Source organism: Patella vulgata, chromosome 2 (genome assembly GCF_932274485.2).
Source record: "Patella vulgata chromosome 2, xgPatVulg1.2, whole genome shotgun sequence".
NCBI classification, from domain to species: Eukaryota; Metazoa; Mollusca; class Gastropoda; family Patellidae; genus Patella; species Patella vulgata.
In genome coordinates this window covers 66,777,283-66,802,315 of record NC_065880.2, presented here as the reverse complement: position 1 = coordinate 66,802,315, position 25,033 = coordinate 66,777,283, and the positions used below count along the sequence as shown (strand labels likewise).

At 33.7% G+C, this 25,033-nt stretch overlaps 1 protein-coding gene and 1 long non-coding RNA gene across 3 annotated transcripts in view; one reads left to right on the top strand and one right to left on the bottom strand.

The window, feature by feature from the left end:
• The window catches only part of LOC126811189 (potassium voltage-gated channel subfamily KQT member 1), a 65,957-nt gene extending 56,545 nt beyond the window's left edge, over window positions 1-9,412 (bottom strand). Inside the window, exon 1 of the mRNA XM_050536753.2 lies at window positions 9,280-9,412. The gene's annotated coding sequence lies outside the window, so the exon portion shown is untranslated. The remainder of the gene's footprint in view (window positions 1-9,279) is intronic.
• On the top strand, window positions 302-24,419 carry LOC126811286 (uncharacterized). 2 transcript variants are annotated; one of them, XR_007675517.2, is made up of 5 exons: window positions 302-538; window positions 3,948-4,143; window positions 22,196-22,251; window positions 22,715-22,898; window positions 23,594-24,419. It is a non-coding gene; the product is annotated as an uncharacterized LOC126811286 (long non-coding RNA). The 2 variants fall into 2 exon arrangements; XR_007675516.2 differs by having other exon boundaries at window positions 22,715-22,928.
• Window positions 24,420-25,033: the final 614 nt, after the last annotated feature.

The window sequence follows — 25,033 nt, the reverse complement described above, 5'->3', positions numbered from 1 at the left end:
CAGTGTATTGTTAAGAGAAATCCCATATATATTACAGTGAATAAAACTGGTTAATTCTCTGAGAACCCATTACTCTAATCCAAATCAACTATTATGTTTTGAAAGAAATAACATTCAGTTGTCTGATAGTACCTTGTGTAAAACTCACACATATTCACAGTGAAAACAATGTATTTTCAGTTTTTTTGTACTTCACAAGCTGATAGTAGAATTTTGTAGGTTATTGTGGTGTTGTAATTATCATCTGGCAACATATACAAACCTTATCATATAGTCACATTTATCAACTGTCTAAATGAAATGTTGGATGCAGAAGAGAAGAGTTATGTTTTGACAATCATTTCAAAATTGTTTAATATTTTGAGTTGAAACTTTTAGAAAAGGCTAATTTCGGCATATTTGATTTGCATACTTACACAAATGTTTTCAGAAACCCTGTGCAAATGAAATATGTGTGCTGGATAAAGTTTGGGTTTAATATGGATTTTGTTGTTTGACCACTATCCATCACAAGCCACTAAATGAAATAATTTTAAAGGTATATTGATAGATTTATCTCTCATGTAATCCAATTAGCTATCTATTTACTATGTTCCACTTCTTAATTGAGTCTAGTTTGGTATTACTTTATTAAGTTAGCATATGGTTAAAGTATGATCTTGTCAATTAATAAAAATCCTTCACATACTCAATTCAATCAAATAACTTGAACCATATCAACAATACCAGGCCTGTACAATGAAGATTTGAAAAAAGAAGTCATCTCTGTGACAGTAGTGATATAAAGTGAACATGGTTAAGATGGTCAATAATTGCTTAACAACCAGTAATGTCATTGATTTTATTCTTCAATTTTTTTAAAGTGGTAGTTTGACTTATGTCACTGTCTACAGTGCTCATATAAGTTGTATGCTCCATAAGGCCAGGTAACAATATAATTTAAATATATTATTTATTTTATCTAACACACGTTTAGATGACAGCATTACTGTCTTGCAAAACAAATTCCTCCTTTTGTCTCAGTCATTAATTTAAATATATTCAGAAGAATTAATTCTTACACTGAACTAAAAATTACTCAAGATCTGTGGGTTTAAAAATAACGGTGATTCTTCTGCTAGGTTATCCAATAAATCAAATGACTATAAGATTACATGCTGCGTGAGAAAATGTTAAATTCAATTCAGAAACTTGTCCTGTACTTGATTTGACATCATTCTGGGATGAAATTGAGCAGAATGAATTGTGTCTAAATCATGTGCATCAAAAGAAAGACTTTGTCAGTAGATTATGGTGTACAAAACATAGAGGATGAAGAATGTAATGATAATGATTCATTTTTATAAGCCCACATTGAAATGTGATCGTATATTGTCGTCACCTCCGTCGTCCGTCTGGCAGGCGGTCCGGCATCTTCTGGACGCTCTAGAGGCTTAAGTTAATATCCGATTGATTTTAAATTTATACACAGTGTTTACGGTCATGAGACGAAGAAGGCTATTGATTTTCACCAATTTCCAATAATTACTGCCAGAGTTATGACCCTTGATCACTTTGAAATATCTTGTGGACACTCTAGAGGCTAAAGTTAATATCCAATTGGCTTTAAATTTATACATAGTGTTTATGGTCATCAGACGAAGAAACCTATCGATTTTCAATAATTACTGCCTGAGTTATGGCCCTTGATCACTTTGAAAAATCTTGTGGATGCACTAAAAGACCATAGTTATCATCTGATTGATTTTATAGTTATGCACCATGTTTACGCCTATATATAATCGTTTCGATTGACTTTAGGTTGATACACAGAGTTTAAGGTCTTGAGACGAACAAGTACATGTGTATTGATTTTCAATGATTTTTGATAACTTCAACAGCTAAATCCATGATACTAAATGTTTTGTATACTAAACGTTAGCATGGGCTAAACAAATTCCAACAACTCTTGTTGACTGCCCGGACGATTTAGTGGCTGTGGGTGTATGTTTCGTTGCCTGGCAACCTATCTTTATATATGATCATATATTGTTGTCAACTTCATCTATCGGTCTGCAGGTCTCTATGTTTGTCGTCCATAATTGCTTGTGGGAACTAAAGTTGTCGTCCAAATGAACAGAAATTTATTCACAGGCTAATTAGGTTTTTTTTTCGATAACTACTTCATGGGTTGTTACTTGTTACTTTTGATTATTTTTAAGAATAAAATGGTCTGCACATGTTTAATAATGTAGTCCGATCTGGAGTGACAGTAAAGATGACAGTATTCATCCTGTACATGTATATATTGTTATGTACTCTAACAATTGAAGTTAAGTATTTAAAGTAAATTGTACTTTAATTTATTAAAAACAAATTAAGTTTTACTTCTTTAGATCAAGTATTTTGTCTAGTTAGAACATAGGACTTCCACAGAAATTTCGTTGCTTCTTCCCATTATAAGTGGCAGAGCCAAAGGTGGGAACTAGCAAATTTGTTACTCTTTATCTATTTTACATGCTTCTTTTTTTTACTGAGAAGAGACTGACACTACCTTATAATAATTGTTATTAACTTCTGTTTCCCATCTAATTTCTGTCTTCCCAAAATCAGCAAAATAGTCTTCATGACATTTACAAGTGCCCCCATCAGTCTTTAGATTATTAAAAAATTAATTGATAAAAATTAGTTATTTATGTCATTGAGAAATTGAGAAAAATGCACCTATTGCAGCATTTTCACAATGTCAAAGTATTATGTCATACATTGATACATTTACTGTTTGAGTTGGCATTTTAGTATGGGTTACATTGGCCAATGATCTTTGTTCATTATTATCCTGCAACAATATTTTCTAGCAAATTGTACTAGGTCAGTCAAAGTATCCAATATCTTCCAATATATTTTACTGTATGAGAGCCTCAAACTCTTCCATTGTTTTTTGACTCTGTTAAGTTCCCTATGACACAATCAAAAGAAGAGTGATAATCATTTTACCAGTAAAAATATAAAAAAATTGTGATTTTGTCAGCAGATTTATAAATGTAATGTTATCTAGCTTAACAGGAATGCATACTTTTTCTTGTTCTGTGATAAAAATCTATCTAGGTGATATGTTTAACCTTCAGTAAATCATATTCTAACATCATGATATATATTATTATTATACATTTGTTAATACATGACATGACATGGTTTCTAAAACTGCGCAAAATCTCCAAGATACTCTTTAAACTAACATTTTACTTGCAACTATTGCATTAAAGTTTCACAACTCATGCCAATAGAGACATTTTGAAGTAGGCATATTCTTGTTTTTATAAACATTTATATATTTTTATGCCCAACATGTGAATGTTTTATAAAATATGAAATTAAAGCTTTTATTCTTTTTTTGATAATGACAGTTATACATCCATTCTTCATTTACAAGTTTATTTCTTTTATTCAGTGTTCTGAGATCTTGAAATAACATTCATGAATTCAAGTTATGCCTTGTTAGTAAATTTTAAATGTCACATTGGCTAAAGAATGTCATTTATGAGGTCATAAGAATAAAATATATGTACAATGTTTTGTTTTCACTTTATGTTTTTTGATTGTTTTGTTCAAAATCTGGTACATAGGCCTACATGTACTTGGTTTTCAGGGTCATACCTGCTACCAACACATGGATGTACCAATAATATGACCATGGTTTTCATTTCAATCATAAATGTAGGATTTATTGCCCTTGTGCCTTTGTTTTCATACAAGCCAGTCCATTCTTTATGAAGGATTTTTTTTTAATAATAATAATAATTTATTGTTTTCACTAATCAGTCACATATACATATCAATGGACTTTACAGAAAGAAAAACTGAATAGCTATAAAAATACTTCAAGGTTAAAAATTTGAGGCATAGTATTCTTTAAAAGTAAAATTTTTAGGGAACTTTTAAAAGATGCCAATGTGTCTATTGTGCAGGTGCTAGGCGGTAGCCTGTTCCAGAGAGTGGGTGCAGTGATAGAGAAAGAGTAGGATCCATAGAAGTCATACTCTGGTACATTTAGCCTAACCCCTCCTCCTTCGATCGTAGCCTGGCAAGTGTACCTCTGTGGAAACCAAGTGGTAATTAATTCTGAAAGATAGAGAGGTGCTTATTTGTGAAGACATTTATAAGGTAATATCATAATTTTTAATTTTATACGTTGACAGACAGGAAGCCAATGGAGTTTGTGTAAGATAGGGGTGATATGTTCGTGTAATCTAGTGCGGGAGACTAAACGGGTGGTGGAGTTTTTGAAGTATTTGTAGGAGATTAAGAGTGCTGTGCTTAGGCTTAAGGTTATAGAGAAGGCTGTTAAAAAAGTCAAGAAGGGAGGTGATTAAGGCGTGAACTAGTGATTCGGTGCATTTCCAATCTTAAAAATTTCTTATACACCCAATACAAAATAATGAATAGGATAATGATTACAAACTTTTGAAATATGGTCATTGTCATGATTAAAACCTAAATTACAGACAGCCGTGAAAGATTTAACTGGTGTGTCACCGACATTTAGAGTGTCTAAAATATTTATTTTTTCTTTTCTTTGAAATTTAGAGTAAAAATATAGTACCTCTGTCTTTTTATTGTTTAAAGTCAACTTGTTATCAACCATCCATGACCTAATTTTATTAATACATTTTTCTACACTGTGTATATTATTTGTTACAATTTTACACCTGAGGTAAAGTTGAGTATCATCAGCATAGAGCATTTAATCGAGGCAATTACATACAAAGATATCTTCTAAAGGGGCACAGTACAAAGTGAATAAAATCAGGCCTAAACACTTCCCTGAGGTACACCATATTTCAGTTCATTTACACAAACGTTTTGCGTCCTACCCCTCATATATGATTGTAATCAATTTAAAACAGTATTTGAAATATTAAAACGAGATTTAAGACGTGACAATAAAATATCATGATCAGCCGTGTCAAATGCAGCTGATAAATCTAAAAGAACCAGAACTACCCCTTACCATTGGATATTAAAATGTCATTATAAACTCTTACTAAAACCGTTTCAACACAGTGAAATTCACTGTATGCTGACTGGAAGTTTGAATACAACACAATAAATAATTATGCAACTGGTTAAAAACAACTTTCTCGATAACTTTACTCATAAAATGAATGTTTGATACCGATCTGTAATTGGAGAGTTCGTTTTGATCAAGCCCTGTCTTCTTAAGAAGAGGGCGAACTATTGCCTACTTAAATACGTCTGGAAAAACACCAGACTGGAGAGATGAGTTAACAACGGAAGTTACTTGAGAAATGAGGTAGTCAATACATATTTTAAGGAGAGATGTGGGAATGGGATCCAGTTCACATGATTTTGATTTCATAGTCGGAATAAGTTTTAACATTGATTCCTTATTTACCTGTTCAAAATGTGTAAAGGTTATATGTCGAGTTGATGTCATCTTCATTCGAGCAATGGAAGCATTCTCAAATTTTTGAGACTTTGTTTTCGAAAAAGCAAACGAAACTATCAGCCAGTTCTGCTTTTTGTCATCTGTCATTTCATCTACCAAATCAAAGAGCTTCTTGCTGTTATTTACTTCCAATATTTGATTACAGTGATACATTGTGCGGGCGTTGTCTAGCATTTGGATGTATTCGGTACGTTTGTGAAGGTAAATCTGTCTGTTCATTTCAAGTTTTTATCTTTTTCCATTTGCGTTCGAAATTGCAGAATACCATGGAGCACAAGGTCTGTCTATAAACGTTTTCTGACTTGCAGGGGCCAAAGTATCGATCATCATTTTAAGCTGATGGCAGTACACACTGGCTTGTTCATTGGCATCTTTGTCCATGAATGATGGGAGGGGATTTTCTGTGAAGTAGTGGGTCAGATTTTCACAATCAAGGGCCTTTATGTTTCTGGACATTCTGATCGCCTGTTTGTGCGGTGGTGCTGTCAGGTCCATGGAAAACTTGATAAGGCTGTGGTCAGATGGTAGCGTGTTATCCACAGACATGTCAAAAGGCAAATTTAATATGTTGTGTCAGTCCCATAGAGTGAATCAGGTCAAGCAATTTCTGGGCATCTCTATCATTACTGTCTTCAATATGAAAATTTAGGTCACAACAAATGGATAAATGCCCTACTGTTGTGTTGTGGTTTCAGAACTTCCTGGATGTTGATATCTTTGACAAGTTTCTAACATTCAAGATTGGTTTGGCTCTCCCGAACTCAACCGTATTGATGGGTTGCCTGAACTCACCTGTATAAGAGTTCTGATTAGCTGAAGTAGGTGGGGGAGGGGGGGTTAATACACATCAGAAATGGTCGCTTGTCTAGCAGACCAGTTGATTTTATGGGTATAATGGTCACTTGTCTAGCAGACCAGGTCATTTTATATATTTTATAGTTTTCTGATGGAGTTGTCGATGGTAGATTTTACTAGCCCTTATTTAACCATCCTTCATTTGGTCGATCACTTCAGTTGTGATCAGGGTCTCTAACAACTTAGAGAATTCTTCAAAGAACAGGTTTGATGTACATTTGTTCTTCTTCGAATATGGTCACCTATAAATGATCATCAGTCTTTGTAAGGCATTCCCAATTTTTATGGACAAATCGAGGCATTCAAACAATCTGCGATATTTAGTTGGATTTACTTTCGTATCAAGACAGCTAAGGGTGAAAGCTGCAACACCACCACCTTTACAACCATTTCGTGAACAGCTGGGAAAGTTATATCCAGATAGTGAAGACTGAAATTCACTGGAGATACATTTGTTTTTAACATCCGACAGCCATGTTTCCGACAAAACAGTTTTTATCTTAGTAGACACATTTTCAGAGTTCACCTTTAGCTCAGGATACAAGTCAAAGTCTAACAAACCACTCACATAATCTTTGTTATTGGTAAACTAAGTGACAGTTCATCCGTGATGTAAGAGATCATCATGAGTGCATGTTCACTTTTCTTAGTTAAACATAAAATATAGCCAGGCAAATTGTCCAAATACATCCAAAATAAAACATTTCTAGGTAAAAGTTTCTGTCAATTAAATCTATATACCTTTATACGGAACATATTAAAGAATTATCCAAAACAGTTCAATCCTAGTTCAGATTAAAAAAACAAGGTAGAGCAAGACACACAGCAACCTTGTTAAACGCCACATAAACGTAACTTATTTTTTACTTTTGAAGTAGGTATGGACAATCTGACAGTAGGTCACCACATACATGTGACAACAAGGTTACAAAAATATATTCCGCCTCTTTTTGTTTTTTGTCAGACTGGTTATTATTTTGCCAATAATTAGATAAGTTGTTTGGGCTTTGTAATGGTATCAATATTGATTTATCTATAAAAGGGATAATCCATTATAACTGAGTTTTGTTTTTATGCCTCTTTAAATTACTCAGCACAATAACCTGAGTGCCAAACATACCATATAAAACTGTATGTAATTATTCCTAACTGGCAATCAAAGACAAAAAGTACATAAAATTGAGATAATAATAAATGGACTTCCATAATGGGCAATTATCAAACCAATAGTACCCAGTAGCTGAGTTGTTTCAGATGTCACAAAAAGAGTAAAGCATAATCTGCTTTGCACATGACATTCATGACAAGTATAAAATCATATAAATACTATAGCATAGTGCATGAATTACGAGAAAGTAAGTATTACTGAAAATGAAAGAGATCATATCATCTTCTGTGTATTATTATTGTGGTTCACTAGTTTAGAAATGAAATGAAATGAAATGGAGTTTAACGTCCTACTGTTCTGCTCCAAACTGGGCTAATGAAGACGAGCATACGCCATACAGTGTGCTATGAGAGATATTTTGCCCGGACAGCGGCACTACGGCCTACTCTTATATGGAATTCCAACTGTTAAGGGATCTTTTACGTGCATGCTAATGTGTACACAGGACCTCGGTTTTTCGTCTCATCCGAACGACTAGACAGCTGTCCTTGTCAGGCCCTCGTCCTGCATCACTGACAAGGGGGAACCATGCTGGAAAATCTGGATGAACTTTCTCGGCCAATGCAGGGATCGAACACCCGACCTCCAGGCTAGCGAGCCAGTGTCTTACCCACTTAGCCACCGTGATCCCCCACTAGTTTAAAACTATTTGTAATGGCAAGTATTGTTTTTGTGAAAAAGGGTAAACGGATAATGTGTTTAATATGGTTTTCAATTTGTGGTGCAAAGAGTTAATAGAATCAAACAAATGAGGCAGAAATATGAATAAAATCAGATAGTGATATGAGTAAAATTAGATAGTGATATGAAATTAGATATAAATGAAATGGAAAGAGACAGTGATGTTTATATATATAAAATGTCATAGAGTAATGACAGCAAGTAGACCTATGATAATAGGAAGTGGTACCAGGTGTTCATCAACAGCTGAGCATACACTGCCTTGTATGTTTTGTTTTGCTAGTACATATTAACAGATTTATTTAGGACAAAGAAACATAGCTTCAAGTGTTAATACAGATCCTAAGGGATGGTGCCAATATTAGCTATACTATGGCACTAAATCTGTTACATCTCTTCAGTTCAGAGTTCAACGCCAACTACTTGCAACCACCCTACCACTCTTCCCCACATTTTAAAAAAAACAACAGATCTTTTGTTAAACCATTAAAAGCATAAAACTTGAAACTGCTAAACTTGTTTTAACTCGCAAGAATAAGTATCATATCGAACTTCAAAGGTCCGTACTGTGCCACTCCGGGAGCCCTGCACCTTAGCCAGCTGCTTAGTACTTGGCCTAATAGTAGAACCAGACCTGATCATTAGTATTAAAACTACTAGCTAAGGTATAATTATTATAGCTGAATACAACTAAAACACATTTCTCTATGGTTTATCCACATTCTCGCATCTAGGTTTCCATTTACAATATAATGTCATTGACGCTACATGATGATGACACACCATACAAAAGGGTTCCATGCACATAATTTTTGCTGGTAGATGTAAAGTTTGCCTGTACAGCTAGGGAGGTAGTATTTATACCCTCAGGTTGGGAAGATTCTCTATTGCTAGTTAATGAAAATGCACACAGTATTTATCAAAATAAAAGTACAAAGTGTAAGAATTTACCTGAAGTCTGTATAACATGTATATTTCCGTATCGATAGACCAGGACTAATGTATTTTGACTGGCAGTAGATCAATATATGTAAGCCATATTGTGAAATAACTGAATAGAATGTATTACAAAGAGGGTATATTATGTATATCACAGATAAAAATATATTACTTAATTCTTACTTACCTGAATTTATTAATTAGTAGCAAAATATCCCAGCAAGATTATTATATAAGCATGTAGAAATCTTGTAAACTTGTAGGGTTGATTAAGCAGTTACTGCTAACCATGTACAGCGTGTTAGAACATGGTAATATAAGTAATCTTCCAAAATCTAACTATAATACATATATTATAACGATTCATATTCATAACAGCTGTTGAAGGTCCATCATATTAAAAACATCAATGTAAAATATACCACATAAATATACACAATCCTAAACTGATAATAACAACAAAATCAAACCATTCATGCTGATGACAGTAGGACTAGTGATAACCAATATTATAGCCATAAGAACCATTGAACCGTGAACCATTCTGATATTTAATATTAATATAAGAGGCTAAGTTCAATAATTCATTCAAGGCTCACAAAAGAACAGATAACATATGCATTGTTTAAATGAACAAAGAAAAATGAAATATTAATCAATCAGAATAATTGCCTATATATGTTTTTTTTGTAGAATTAGATCAGGATGAAAAAGACCCAGACAATTATGTCAGTTAAAGAGCTTTTACAGATTAACTCTTTCGTTACTAGATTACGAATGCCCCAATCAGATTAATATCTAATCTAACTTTAATCTACAGCTAGTTCTAATTGTGAGGCACTTGAAGGGATTAAAATAAAACTTCTTACTAGTATACAACAGTAGGTATATCATATCCCATTTTTTGTACATGTCTTCTTTAACCATCTTATAACTCTCCCTTTCTTTTATAGTGCAAACAAGGCTTTATTTACTTCTTATTCAGTCCCCAATATCACCAAATTTCAGAGAAATATCTCTAAACTAGTTGGGTTTCAATTTCCGTGCAATATATCTTGGGATTTGTCATAATGATATTGTAAAATAAAATGTTACACAGAATGTTGAATAATACAATACACACATTCTAATAAGTAAATATTAACCTATTATTCTATCAAAATGAGATGATAAAGTCAAAGTTTCTTCGATAGGCATTTAGTAATTGAACATATTAACACAAGGTACAATTTTATGGATACACTATTTTGACGAAGATACTCTTATCTTTTTCAAGCAAATGATAAAGACCAGAGTATCCTTATCGAAAGTCACAGTAATTGTGTATCCATAAAATTGTACGGGTGTTAAAGTCAAAGTTCATTTGTATTTTTTATATATTACTTCAAAGGGTGGCAGGCTTATGTTAGATTCATTATGCTGAAATATGCTTTGTGCTTTATTCAGTTCTATTCAGTTTAAGAATTATTACAGAAGGTCATATAACCTCTGACCAGATTTACAATGGAAAGTTGTAGATAGATTCTAATATGTATATTCTGTAACTAAAAATGGAATGAAATGTAGTTTTATATCTATAGTATATAGTGTATATTTACTATGTATAATATTAACATATATGTTTCTATATTGGGGAATATAGGTACAGGGAATGGTTCCACAGATTAACACTATTTAAACAACCATTTTAAAAACATCGCTATTCCATATTATAACCCAGCATATAAATGCTGCATTAATTTTCTAAATGAGAAAATGATCTGTTATTATTGTACATTCTGTTTTAGCCAAAACTTGTGGAATTTATTCTGTCGATAAGGTACATTTTACAGCCATGACCAATATCCAACTCATTTTACTGATGGTGTTTACAGCTTTATACACCGGTGCTCATACCAATAATGGCACAATAATGATTGAATATATAAAAACAGCTTTTTAAAAAATTATAAGAATCAGGAGTTTAAAGGAAAAAAAACCAATTCCATTGCAATCTGGCATTTATTATCTTAAACAACACTTTGGAGATCTTCACTAAACAGTAAAAAAATATTTTCGATTTGTCTTGATTCCGGTTTTCAGATACCATATAAAATCTGAGCGTGATCTACCAATCCATTGTGGCTCATATACATTAGACATTAAGAGCCAATAGTAGTTTTGAAAACGATTGCAGGTTGCTCCTGGAAAATTCCTTGCTGCATTAAGGCGGGACAAAGGTTATCCCAAATATAACTTATATAAAATTTTTAAATGTGAATTTGAAAAGCTGAGAGGCTTATGATGAAGCTTCTAATCCCTTCATTTCACCCACAGGAAAAACAGAATAATATTATTGTGTACAAGTGAAAGCAATGTTTCTATGATATTTTTAGTAGTATAACCTTTTTGTAGAATATAAATAGAATACTAATAAAAACATGTAGCTTCATGCTTCTATAGAAATACCTGTTATATTATATAGTGTATGATTTATGAGCAGGGATTGCTAACGCTTAGCTTACATTCAAGCAAGAACATTGCCTTAGAGTTTCATTCATTTCATTCAGTCTTTAAAGGCAGATAATGTCTTCAGTTTATTATTTAATTTAAGCACATTAGTTTCTAATGAGAGAGAGAGAGAGAAACGGGGTTTAATGTCAACTCGACACAAACTAGGTCATTTCAGGACTAACATATGGTTTAATTTTATTTCAATAATTTGCTTGCGCGTAGGGGTCTTTAGCAGTGGGAAGAAACCGGAGGACCCGGAGAAAACCCACGAGGTTAGACAGGCAACCCTACTCCTTGTCACATACAATTGACTCAATGACAGACTTTATGGTACAGCGGCACGTGCTAACCATTCAGCTATGACATTCATATTAAACAGGTATTATGCCTTAGTCCTTAAATGTTATATAAACTATTAATAAAACATTTATTAACATGACAAGACCATAATCAACTCTTGATGCAATCTAAATAGATTTGAAATTCGATCTGCAGTTCAACGGCAGTTGAGGATTAACCTTAAAAATGGATAATCAAGACTTGTTTATTATCGTAACAACGGTAACAATGACAATCGAGGCTGCAGTGTTATTGAATTGCTCTGCTCAGAGTGAAGTAATTTTACTAAATTTTCAGCATAATTCCATTACATTATCTATTTTTTAACTATTATAGCAAGAACTGTCAGCTCTTTATCTATCTTCCACAATGCTGCTTTAAATAAAGAAAACTGTGACACTCTAAAAACAGTTGTCCAAGATATTGGTATTACCATCAAAAACTGTAAATTAGATTTTTTCATATGATAAAACAGTCTTTTTACATAAGTCATGAAATACTCTAAAATTCTAAGCTTTATTCCTGAAGACACTCTACAGAATGTTTTTTGTTTTTTTTTATATCAATATTTTCTTAAATATTTGTAATGCTTTTTGTAGTTTCAAAGACAGGTTAGTATAAAAAAAAATAATTAAACAATGGTATCCTACTTCATTGTCCTAGCAACAAAAATTACTGATCAATCTTCCCAAAAAGAACCATTTCTGTTAATTGGTTCTATACTTATTGTCCTTGCTCAAATTTGTTGAATCTTGTGACTACTCCAGCAACTTTTTTTTTAGCTGGTCAGCTTGAAAGCTATACACATTGCTCAGATTAGAAAGGTATGTGATGCAGAGACTACACTTGGATTGATATTAAACTAACATAGTTTTTGTCTGTTCACTTCCTATTTTCATTAACCAACTGCTAAGCAACTTCAAGTGTTAGACCCAGTATCCCACCCAACATCCATAGATTCCCTTTCCAGACTCACCTAATGCCAGGACAATTTTTTGTGAAGAAAACTTAAGAGTGTTTGAAACTTAATTGTAGTTAAAGTATAGAAATAAAGTTGGAAAATAACTTCATATTGCAAGGACAACTGACTCATCTCAAAATTGTCCTATCCCGATGTGTCCTGTCCTGACTGGGGGTACATTTGAGTTATTTAACCATGTGTTGATTTCACTAAAAGCCTACTTCAATTCAAATTATGATATTTCTACACCCCTTTCATCAGAATTATAGCCAAACTATGATTCATGCGACCAGTTAAATGTTTCATCATATTGAAGAGGTTAGTGAAAGGAACTCTTTTATTTAAAAAAAAAAAAAATACCTTATATGTGTATGGGGACTATTTTCGCCAAGGTCCTGTTACAGTCTTAATCCACCTCTGAAGATTCTCAGTTTCTAAAGCATTCTACATTGATTTGTAAAGAGAACACATGAATGGCATGCAGTTAGTTATTCAAGGCTGCATTCACATACCGTGGCAGTTCTCCATATTAGGCATATTAAAGCATGGACCTTATAATACATGATTAAAGTAATTGTATTTAAAATACAGATGTGACGTCATCCTTTGATGTTCAGGTACCATTATTTCCAATAATGTACGGGCAATTTGTCAATCGTACATTATCTATACGAGATGAAATATTGGACTTGCGTGACGTATTTCATTGAAAAGCACGTGCATGATGGTGTCTGTATTTTAAGTTGTTTGATGGTCTCGGGCTAAAGACATTGCAGAATATATTGAAACAACAGTCGGCTAACGCCTCGTGCAGTATCAATATATTACTTAATGTCTCACTCTCGATCATTAAACCATACATAATCTCTTTTTGACATGTAAATGAAATATTAACAATCATATTTAGTTTCAGGTGTCAGAAGTGACTTGACTTTAAGAAGTTATCTGTTCGTCAAATATGTAGCAACTATATCTCTTTGTAATTTTCAAAATGTCTGCTCAAGAGTTGAGTATGTAAACCTTGATATTGTGGAGAAGCTACTGTACCTTATTATTGTTTTGAGACCACATAATAATCTTCATATTGAACTTTTCTGGTTTCTAATTCCAGTAAGACTTTGCCCATATAAGACTTTTCTTGTTGTGGTCCTGTTTGCCCATATAAAAAACTAGTGATAATAAAACATTGTTATGGTTTTATGATTTTGTATTAAAATTGATTGAGAACTGTGACTGTTAATACTGTTGTGTGTGTAGCCACATGAAATAAGGCTTACAGTGGATTAAATACAACCAATAATCAATGTAACCTTGCTGTTTATCAAAGTTCATATCAATAAAAAGAACAATATTGAAAAATGGCACAAGTTTTTAGAACAAGTTTCTGATTTAGAGAGAGGGGGCCATAACCTATAAGGACAAGTATAGTTAATGAGATTAAAAGCAAACTTTTGTGGAATCTAAGTCTGCTGGTTCATAGTTTGTTTCATCTAATTTTGTATAAGTTATTAGGTATCAACAGTTTTGGAAGATGTAGATATTGAATTTCAAACAATAGGAATGGAGAAACTGGAATCACTTTTAAGTGTTATTTATTATTAAACTTTGGTATTATGTGTTCCAGTTGCATTATCAAATAATAGATATTGAGAATCTTGGTTTGCACTTGTGTAAGGATTATCTCAAAATAGACTGCACACATCAAATTTGACACAAAAACTGGTAGTATTGAACTAGATTTAGAGACTAGAGTTATCATCCAAGTGACTTTAAATGAAATGAAATGGGGTTTAACGTCCTACTGTTTTGCTCCGAACTGGGCTAATGAAGAAGGGCATACGCCATACAGTGTGCTATGAGGGAAATTTTGTCCGGACAGCGGCACTACGGCCTACTCTTATATCGAATTCAACTGTCAAGGGATCTTTTACGTGCACGCCAATGTGTACACGGGACCTCGGTTTTTCGTCTCATCCGAATGACTAGACAGCTGTCCCTGTCAGGCCCTCCGTCCTGCATCACTGACAAGAGGAAACCACACCGGAAAATCTGGATGAACTTTCTTGGCCAATGGAGGGATCGAACACCCGACCTCCAGACTAGCGAGCCAGCGCCTTTCCCACTTAGCCACCGTGATCCCCCAAGTGACTTTAAATGCGTTCATTTAAGTTGATGAGATGAAGAAGCATATTGATTTTTAGTGTTTCCTGATAATGACTGCCAGAGTTATGGCCTTTGATTACTTTGAAAAATATTTTAGAGAGAGAGAGAGAGAAAAATGAGGTTTAACGGCCACTCAAAACAACGAACACATGGTTCAACTTTATTTCGATAATTCGCTGGAGCGTAGGCGTCTTTAGCAGTGGGTGGAAACTGGAGGACACAGAGAAAGCTATCCCACGAGGTTGGACATCTATATAGGTTTAAGTTATCATCCAAGTGGCTTTATATTTACACAGTGTATAAAGTGAGGTGAAGATGAAGCCTATTGTTAAGGCTCTTGATTACTTTGAAAACCTTGTGGATGCTCTAGAGGCAAAAGTTTCATCAAATTTATATTTAGTGTTTAAGGCAAAGCAATTTCCACTAATTGTTCCCAGTGTTATTGCCCTTGATCACTTTGAAAAACTTGTGGATGCTCAACAAGATGATAAAATTATCTTTTAACTGGTTTTATGGTTGTACACTGTGTTTAAGAGATGAAGAATCCTTAAATCACTTCTAGAGTTATTGCTCAGGATTTTGGAGGCACAATTCCTGTCATTTTTTTAGGCAACTTTGATACTGCCTAACATTTTATCTGCTAGAAATAAAATCAATATTTCCATGCTTGTTTATGGCAACACAAATGTGGTTTGTACTTATTGAGAGTTGTCATAACCTTAACCCAATTAATTAATTAATAGCCTAAGAAACCTGAAAGTATGGTTGAATGATTTCTAATATCTTGACATAGCCTGTATCCTAGTATGTCACATAATAATGATGGAGTGAATCTTTAAAGATAGACAAAAAGAATAGCTTTACTTGCTTATTTAATCAAAATATTTTTGTCATTTTGGTCCCCTAAAAATGGTGAAAAACACCATGAATGGATTTCATTTTATTGTCCTGTGCCAGAGGAGAATTACTCAAAGCAGACGTATCGTCTCAAAGATGGTTGAAAGTTATTTTATTGTCACGTGAAGTGATCTCCAATTTATATTATAATTGAGTGACATGAATGCAACTATTCAATACCATTTGTAACTTTTGCAAACAGGTAATTAAAATACAGCACTAAAATATGGCACAATGTCTGAGTTATAGACAGGTTATGAAGTGGAAGCAAGGCTGAATATTGTGAAACAAAATTTCAACATTTTTCATTGATTGCTGCTAGAATTATTGCCCCTGCTCACAGTGTACAAACATGTGAATGCGCTACAAATTAGAGTCAGTGATAAACCTGAAATTTATCCGCTTGTGCTTAAGTTGTATACTATCTTGTGAACACTTCTGCAACAAATGTTATCATTTGAATTCTATTAATAAATTGCCATATGTTTAAGTTTATTGAGACATATAGAATTTCAACAACTTTCGTTAATTATTTCTAGAATTATATTGCCCTTGCTGACTTTGTAGAATCGTGTGAACACTCTTGAAATCAATATCTTTTACCTAAAATCTATACCTTGGCCTTGATTATGATGTAGCGTATCTTCTCATTGCTCCAGTGATCTTTTTCAGTATAACAATTTTATTAGCCCATACATGTGTATTAACCCCTAACTGTTTATTACCTACTTTCCTTTTCAACTGCTTGGTGGAATGATCGATTTCGATCATATTTGAGGGGGGTTGGATGGCCGAATGGTTAGCGTGTGCGCGCTGTATCATGAGGTCTGGTGTGGTTTCGATTCCCTGGTTGTACATATGACAAGGAGTAGGGTCGCCTGTCCAACCTCGTGGGTTTTCTCTGGGTCCTCATGTTTCCTCCCACTGCTAAAGACCCCTACGCGCAAGCAAATTATTGAAATGAAATAGAAATTGAAACATATGTTAGTCCCAAAATGACATATTTTGTGTCGAGTTGACGTTAAACCCCATCTCTCTCTCTCTCTCTCTCCTGCTAATCAAATTTGGTAGGTATTTTGCTTGGGGGATGAGATAGGGGTGGTATTAAATATAATTTAGATTTGTTCAAAGTAAGTCCCACATAATAGAGATGAGACAGAGACACCTTAAAGGAGCAAATTTAGTCATTCTCAACTTCTTCTTCAAAACCACATGATGGATTTTAATCAAATTTGGTAGGTCAGTTTCACAAGTGGTACTTAATCAGATTTAAACTAGCCGTAGACAGCCACTCAGCTTTGGCCCTACTTTGGCCCACATATGGCAACATCTGGCTGGATATGGCCCACATCGTCTTCAGTTGATTGCACACTTGTCTTTGGTGTGAACGTGTTCATTGATAATCTGTTGTTCTACGTTCAGGTCGACGTCATCACACGGTTTTGATAGATCCGTAGGGTGAACAAACTTAGGTATTCAGGCTCAATCGGCATGTGCAACGAATGTTTCCGACAGGTTCCAGGAATATTTTTACGACTGTGAATAATTTGTGGGAAAATTCGTGGGTATTCTTGAGTATTAGTCACAACTGTCTTACAAGAGATTATAAAATTATCAAAGTAATCAACAAAGACCTACGCGAGCGAGTTTTAATCTCACCGATAATTGATTGGTGATAGCTTGTTAATCTTTTGTGGCTTCACACCTACCGATTGAAGGCCGGATTATACATTGTTGATTCAATGGAAATTGTGTGATGGCACGGTTGATTGATGTTGTAATTCGGAATATTCAGAGTACGGATTACTCTAAAGATTTTTTGGCTGAAATAATAAGGAAGTAAATTGGGACATGAAAATGATGTCGGATTTCACAGTATGTCCACTGTATATTCAAGACATTTGAAAAAATATTATGCAAGAAGTTTGCCATGTTTGGGCCAGAGATGGCCCACATGCAACTGGCCAAATGCCTCAAAATATCAACCCAATAAATATTGGTTCAGAATATGACATCAAGTTCCAGCAGAAGTTTCCTGGGTGCTGTGGTGGTGTTCTATATTAGTTTTATTAGGAATAAAAAATAGAGTCTTAAAATAATATTTTTTTAATGTACAAGATTACAGAAAGCTTATTGGCCGTTTGTCCTCGATTTTGCAGGACCTGTGTACTAATGTATCGATCCTGGGTTTGTGTAGTGGCTCTAGGAAGACCTGAACGAGGTCTATCATCAACATTGTGTGTTTGTTGGTACCGCTTCCACAGTCTGCTGATCACAGACTGTGACACATTAAGCATATCTACTGCTCGTTGTGTAGAACCCATTTGAAGCATGCCAATAGCGCGTAGATGTTCTTCATGTTGAAGACGTCTCATTGCAAATTAAACGTAACACACTAAAGCAAAAATACGCTAAACAGTAATGCAAGAACCGATAGGAAAGCAAACATGGATAGGATAAACCAGCACGCGCCAACCCTTGAAGTGTCAAATTTGACAATGAACCCCTCCCACGTGTATGGCGCTATTGCGTGTCGCATGTGCAGCTCAGTGGTTCTGTTGGGGCGATAACTTCTTCATCTGTGAACATACCTGCATAGGTATTTTCATTTCAATATCCCCTACTTTTTTTGAAGAGTATATTTTATTACTTTCTATACAATAATAAAAAATTAGATAAGATCTATGTGGTTTTATTATTTAAATAATTTCATTTAACTATTCTTTTGCCTTGGCATCATTAACAGAATTCAAATTAATCAACAGAGAGAAAAAATAAGCTTATCAAATTAGAAGAAATTATGGGCTAACTATATCTATTCCAAATATAAGAATTATCCGACTTAACGCTTTGACACTGGCATTGACAGACCCCTAGACCATGCTTGATATAAAGAAGTAAAAATGTGTTTTTTTTTATGTACATTTTTTGCATTTATTGCAGGTGTGATCAAACTCCACCACAAGGATTATTAAAATAATAATTGGATCATAATTTAATGGTTTCACTGACCAGTTGCTAGTTAAATATAATCATCGGATAAAACATCAAATACACCGAGAAACAGTCATTAAATATTATGAATCTCCAATGCCGAATCCCCAATGATACGTGACGTTGGAATAAGGTCAATAGCGTTTACCGTTATGATTTTTTATTTTATACACATGCTGAAAAAATATTGTCATTATTATTGAAAGCTGTATGGCATAGTCGTATCAAATTTAATTTTAAAGCCATTTCAATTATGGTTGTCACGTGATTACTGTGCCGTGTGTCTATCATGGACGAATGAATAAAAACATCTGCAAGTTACTTGATAGAAAAAAACCTACAAATTGTGTTATGAAGAAATACCATGGTGCCGTATCAGCTTATATCCATCGAAAAAAATGAATACAGTAATTTGCTTGTGCATAGGGTTCTTTAGCACTGTGAGGAAAGGACCCGGAAAAGCCGATGAGGTTAGACAGGCAACCTTACTTCTTGTCACATACAAGTGGGCATTAGAAACCACACCACTTGACTCAATGACAGACCTTATGATTTCAGGGGCATGCGTTAAACCACTAGACCATCCAACCTCCGTCTTTAAGAAGGGATAGAAATTGTACCACCTCTGGCCCACATCTTTGTCAGCTGTTAGCTCTGACTGGGCCATGTCCAGCCCAGATTTTGCCCAGTTGTGGTATGCCATATCCGGCCCAATCATTTTGCCAGATATGGGTCTGTGTCTGTGCCAAATATCATGCAAAGTTTCCGACATTGAAAGCACAAATTTAAATCAACAATGATGTTGTGATCTTACCAGGAAGAGATGGGCTTCTGATATCCAATATTTAAGACAAAATAAACATTTTGGTACCATAATGCGTTTCAGTGCAATTTGTAACAAGGGACTCGAAGAACGAGGCTAGACATATTCCACAGGTCATGTCAAATGTTGAAGACATATTCTTATCGGTGTAGACTGGAATAACCAGACCCTAGAGATTGCCATTCAATTGAGACTTCTCGCGTATTTCGCCGAACATAACTGATTAGAAATTACAGTAAAAATCGAAACGATTGAATGTAAATCAGATTATATATATTCATTTTACATTATTATATGCATTGCGACCCATTTGTGTCGATTTCTAGGTCCCAAATATTAGCAATTTAGCTCCATGAAATATAGTTGGCTTAGGGTCTTGTTTAACTGTGGAATCACAATGCAACAACTCATATTGACTGCTTGGAGTGTTGTACGAATATGTTTTTCTGTCTGACAATCTATCTTTAAACATACATGTTGATTGCTTCATGATTCTTTAAACAGGTTACAACTTAGAATTTTGCAAATTAATATTAAAAGCTTACCTGGATTGTTCTACCACTGGATGTATAAAATAGGAATTTCATTGTCCCCCACCTTTCGAAGAAAGCAGGGGACTATTAAAATGGGTTCGTCTGTCTGTCCATCTGTCTATCCGTCCATCTGTCTGTCCTTCACACTTTTTGTGACACAATAACTCTCTTTCTAATTGAGCTACAATGTTCAAACTTGGTGTAGGTGTTTATTAGGTCAATGCCTTGATGGATTTCAAAGAGGAGCATTTTCTGCTTAGGGTAAGCAGAGATATGCAAATTTTGTTGGTTGATGCTTTGGGACACGTAACTTTAGTTTTAATTAAGTGAGAGTGATGAAACTTGGTGTCTAGTTTCATTACATCAATACCTTGACTAAGTTCGATAATGAGCATTTTCTGCTCAGGGTAAGCAGAACAATAAGCAATTTGATTGGTCTAGACTTTGGAACACAATAACTCTCCTTCTAATTGAGTTAGAATGTTCACACTTGGCGTAGGTATCTATTAGGTGAATGCCTTGATGGAATTCGAAGATGAGAATTTTCTGCTTAGGGTAAGCAGAGATAAGCAATTTGATTGATGCTTTGGGACACGATAACTTTAGTTCTAATTAAGTGAGAGTGAGGACACTTGGTATATAGCTTTATTACAACAATACCTTGACTAAGTTTGATAATGAACATTTTCTGTTGAGGGTATAAGGAGAGTGATAAGCAATTTGATTAGTCGAGACTTTGGAACACAATACCTGTCCTTCTAATTGAGGTAGGATGTTCAGACTTGGTGTAGGCGTTCTTTAGGTGACTGCCTTGATGGAGTTCGATGATGAACATTGTCTGCTTACGGTAAGCAGAGATAAGCAATCTGATTGGTTGATGCTTTGGGGCACGATAACTTTGGTTATAATGAAGTGAGAGCCATGAAACACTGAATATAGATTCATTATATCATTACCATGACTAAGTTTGATGGTGAGGATTTTCTGCTTAAGCTAAGGAGCGATAAGCAATTTGATTGATCAAGACTTTGGAACATAACAACTCTGCTTTTAATTGAGGTAGAATGTTTAAATCTGATGTAGATGTTCATTAGGTGAATATATTGACTGAATTCAATGATTAACATTTTGAGCTGAAGCTAAGCAGAGCTAATCAATTTCATTGGTCCATGCTTTGGGACAAGATAATCTTGATTGTATCTGATAGAGAGTGATGAAACTTAGTGTATAGTTTGATTGCTCGATACTTTTGAAAAAAATAAATGTGGGATTAATTAGAATGTGTCATCTATTTATTTTGGGATTTCTGTGGGGGGACATCAGCCTCACTGTTGGCTTGTTTTTACTTCAATCACTTTTAACTCATTCAGTCTACAGAAAGTTTTAGCTGAGTCCTGATATCAATTCTAACGGATTGAAATAAAATATTAACAACTCGGTGATCTTCTTTAGCTTTAATGCATACATTTTAAAAAAAAATATTCCTGTTCTTCCTGCAAGCTTATTAAAAATTGATGGATGTTGGAAATCCTAAAGAACCATACAATTTATTCCTAATACAATATCATCTGGTAAATTTATACATGAAATGGTATTCTCTTATGTCATTCTTTTGCAATGTTCTGCATACAATTTGATTTTGTAGAGCTGTAGCCATAGAAGCATAACAGTCAATTTTTACTAATGATCTGTGGGGAAATTTTTTTACTTTGAAACATAAAAGCATTATTTTGACGGAAGAATCCCTTAGTGTATTTCTTTAAAACATTTGTCATTGAAAGTCGAAAATTTTCTTCCTCCTGCAGAAACAAAAATCACCAAATAAGCGAAGAAGCTTATAAACCTCAGTTTGTAGCAGAGTTGGTGCACTTAACACAAAATCTTTATTTATACTTGACAGGTCTGAGTTTTAAATCTTGGTACCATGGAAAATTGGTGTTGTGGGATACTTAATAGGTGAGTTACTTGCTGTGTTTTTTCAGCTATGAAAAAATAAAATAAGAAACCTATCAAAAGTTGACATTGAATAGTTAAGGACCAACACTTTATCCTTACTTTGAAAGCCACAGTTTGGTTGTCCTATCTGATTTGTTTTTACTTTATCTTGTATATTAAGTCTTGAAGGAACATTTTTATCTGAAACTCTGCATGTTTAAATTAAGAGTAAAAAACAAAAGAGGGCTCGGGTGGTAATAGTAGTTTTTGTAGACATAATATTTTATTATGTTTTAGTATTTAATGTTATTAGTACAAATAGTATTTTAAGGTCATTTATGGATATATCACATATCTCTTGTTCTCAAATATATCATCAGTTATCTTTAATGTTTTAGTTAAAAAAGAAAACTATGGGATGATCACTTGATCAGCAATGTATCAATTTAATGTCAAATTTTGTATATGTTACATCTTATTCTAGCTTTAAAGTATCAAGTTTTTGTCAGTAAATGGTCACGATTTTAAAGATATCTGACAACAAATCAATAGTTTAAAATGAAAACAGATAAATTTCACTGACATCCAGTTTAGGTTGGAAAATTGGATGAAGCTAGCATTGGTTGTGATTTCAAGATCTTTGTCATTTAATTCAGGATATGCAACCTGTAAGTAATCAAGGAGCAAATCAGTCATCTGTAAGTAACCATTAAATCATGTAAATTGAACAGCAGTAACCCTTTATAATTCAAATACTGATATTGGCCATTTTTAATAAAAACTAATCAAAAAATTGGACTGATTTTAATCAAGATTATGATTACATCTACCTAATATAGTAATAATAATACTACATATAGTTTGATATTTACTAATGATATCACTATCAGATATAAATCAACACAGCAATAAAACTATTTATGACAAACCACCATCTTAAATTATGCATAAAAGATCTTTTTAACAATTATGTAACCAAAAGGAGGACAACAAACACTGCATTGTAAATCAACTATTTATATTTTTGTCTTGACTCACGGCAATTTTATTAACATAATAAGTCTGCCAGTATGACCATTGATGTATTCTTATGGGATATCAATATTGACGGAGCCTAAATGAAACTTAAAATCACTTTCAGGAAAATACACACTATAGATATCTAAAGCATGCTCATCATGTACTAAATCTAAGGTACAACACAATATATCCATTATTGAAAACCCATACAACTTCTCATTTAAAGAAGACACAAACTTTAGTTGTTCTTTTGTGTACAAAATTTGTACATGGTAGAGAAATTTGGACACTAACCAGGTCATTTTTGAACTAATATTATATATTTCTTCATTATTATTTCAAGGAAACCAAAATGCCCAGAGAAAACCATGAGGTTAAGCAGGTGACACTACTTGTGGTCAAACCAGAAATCAAATCCATGACTTGAATAGATAACAAGCACACATACACAAGACTATTCCTCCTCTTAGTCCCATAGAAAATAAAGAGGAAAAAAGAACATTGTAGGTATGATTTGGTTTGCTTCAGAAAAGAAGGGTATATCATTCCGGAGGTAACATGATGTTTCTGTACTTTATTTTGATCTGAATATCATATTAATTGAAATGGAATATTACTGAAATCATTTTGCCTGGCTTATTGAAACTTTCTTCAGAATTTTCTTCAGAGTGGTGATAAATTATGGAAGAATCCTATTAAAATTCAAAAGTGAGGAAACATTGTTATTTATTATTTGCATTATCAGCATTTTTCACCAGTCAGGTTGTATGAAGTATGATATAAAATTGTGTAATTAGTTAGCCTGTGATTAAGAATCTGTACGATGTGTTTGGTAACTTTGATAGATGATTGTTATTGATTAACAATTTTCTATTTTAGTCATTGACTCAATGTGTTGCTCTAGTTTTATCCTAAAGAGTTTAGGTCACTTCTGTCCATCATCAGTCTGTGCCTAGTACATGATTATATGCACATATATCAATATGGTAGTATATTGTTATTGCTTTCTTTCCATGATCAGTTCCCAATTACTTTTACTAATTCTACAGAGCTAATTTCTTCACCAAATTTTTTAGGAGTAATTAGTTATGTGGTAAAGATAAGTCATGTCAATTTTGAACATGAATTTATATAAGCCCCGGCTTGTTTTCAGATCCCACAATTATATAGTGTACTTTTATAATATGTAAATATTTATTGAATAAATAGTGTCAGAAAAAAAAGTGACAAATTTTCACCGCTTTTTATCAAAAATTTAAAGGAAATAAACAGGTGTTTAACGTCCTATTTTTCTGCACTGACGGCTAATGAAGACGGGTGTATGCTACGAAGAAAATTTTGCCCAGGTGGCACTCCAGCCTACTATTATTTCAACTTCCAGCTGTCAAGGCTTATTTTACGTGCATGCCAATGTGTACACAGGACCTTTTTTTTTTCTTCGTCCAATCCGAAATATTCCTTCTTAGTGAGCCAGTGTCTTATGTACTGAGCCACTGCGGTTCCCAAAATTTTGAATTAATAGTGAGATTTAGGTGAAGATGTTTAAACTATCAGATTTATTACCCTTGACTTATGATTGTTTATTGAGGGATATAGCTCTGTTTTTCTCCCTCTATTGTCCGGTTCTCACATGAATTGGATGTTGATCATTATTTACAGTGCAGATTCCCAAATTCGGATAGGGATGCATATGTTACCCTGTCTGGCAAGCTATGATTTGACTTCTTCTACAGAATGATGATGTGATTTCAACCAAATTTCATATGTAGGTATTAAAACGGAG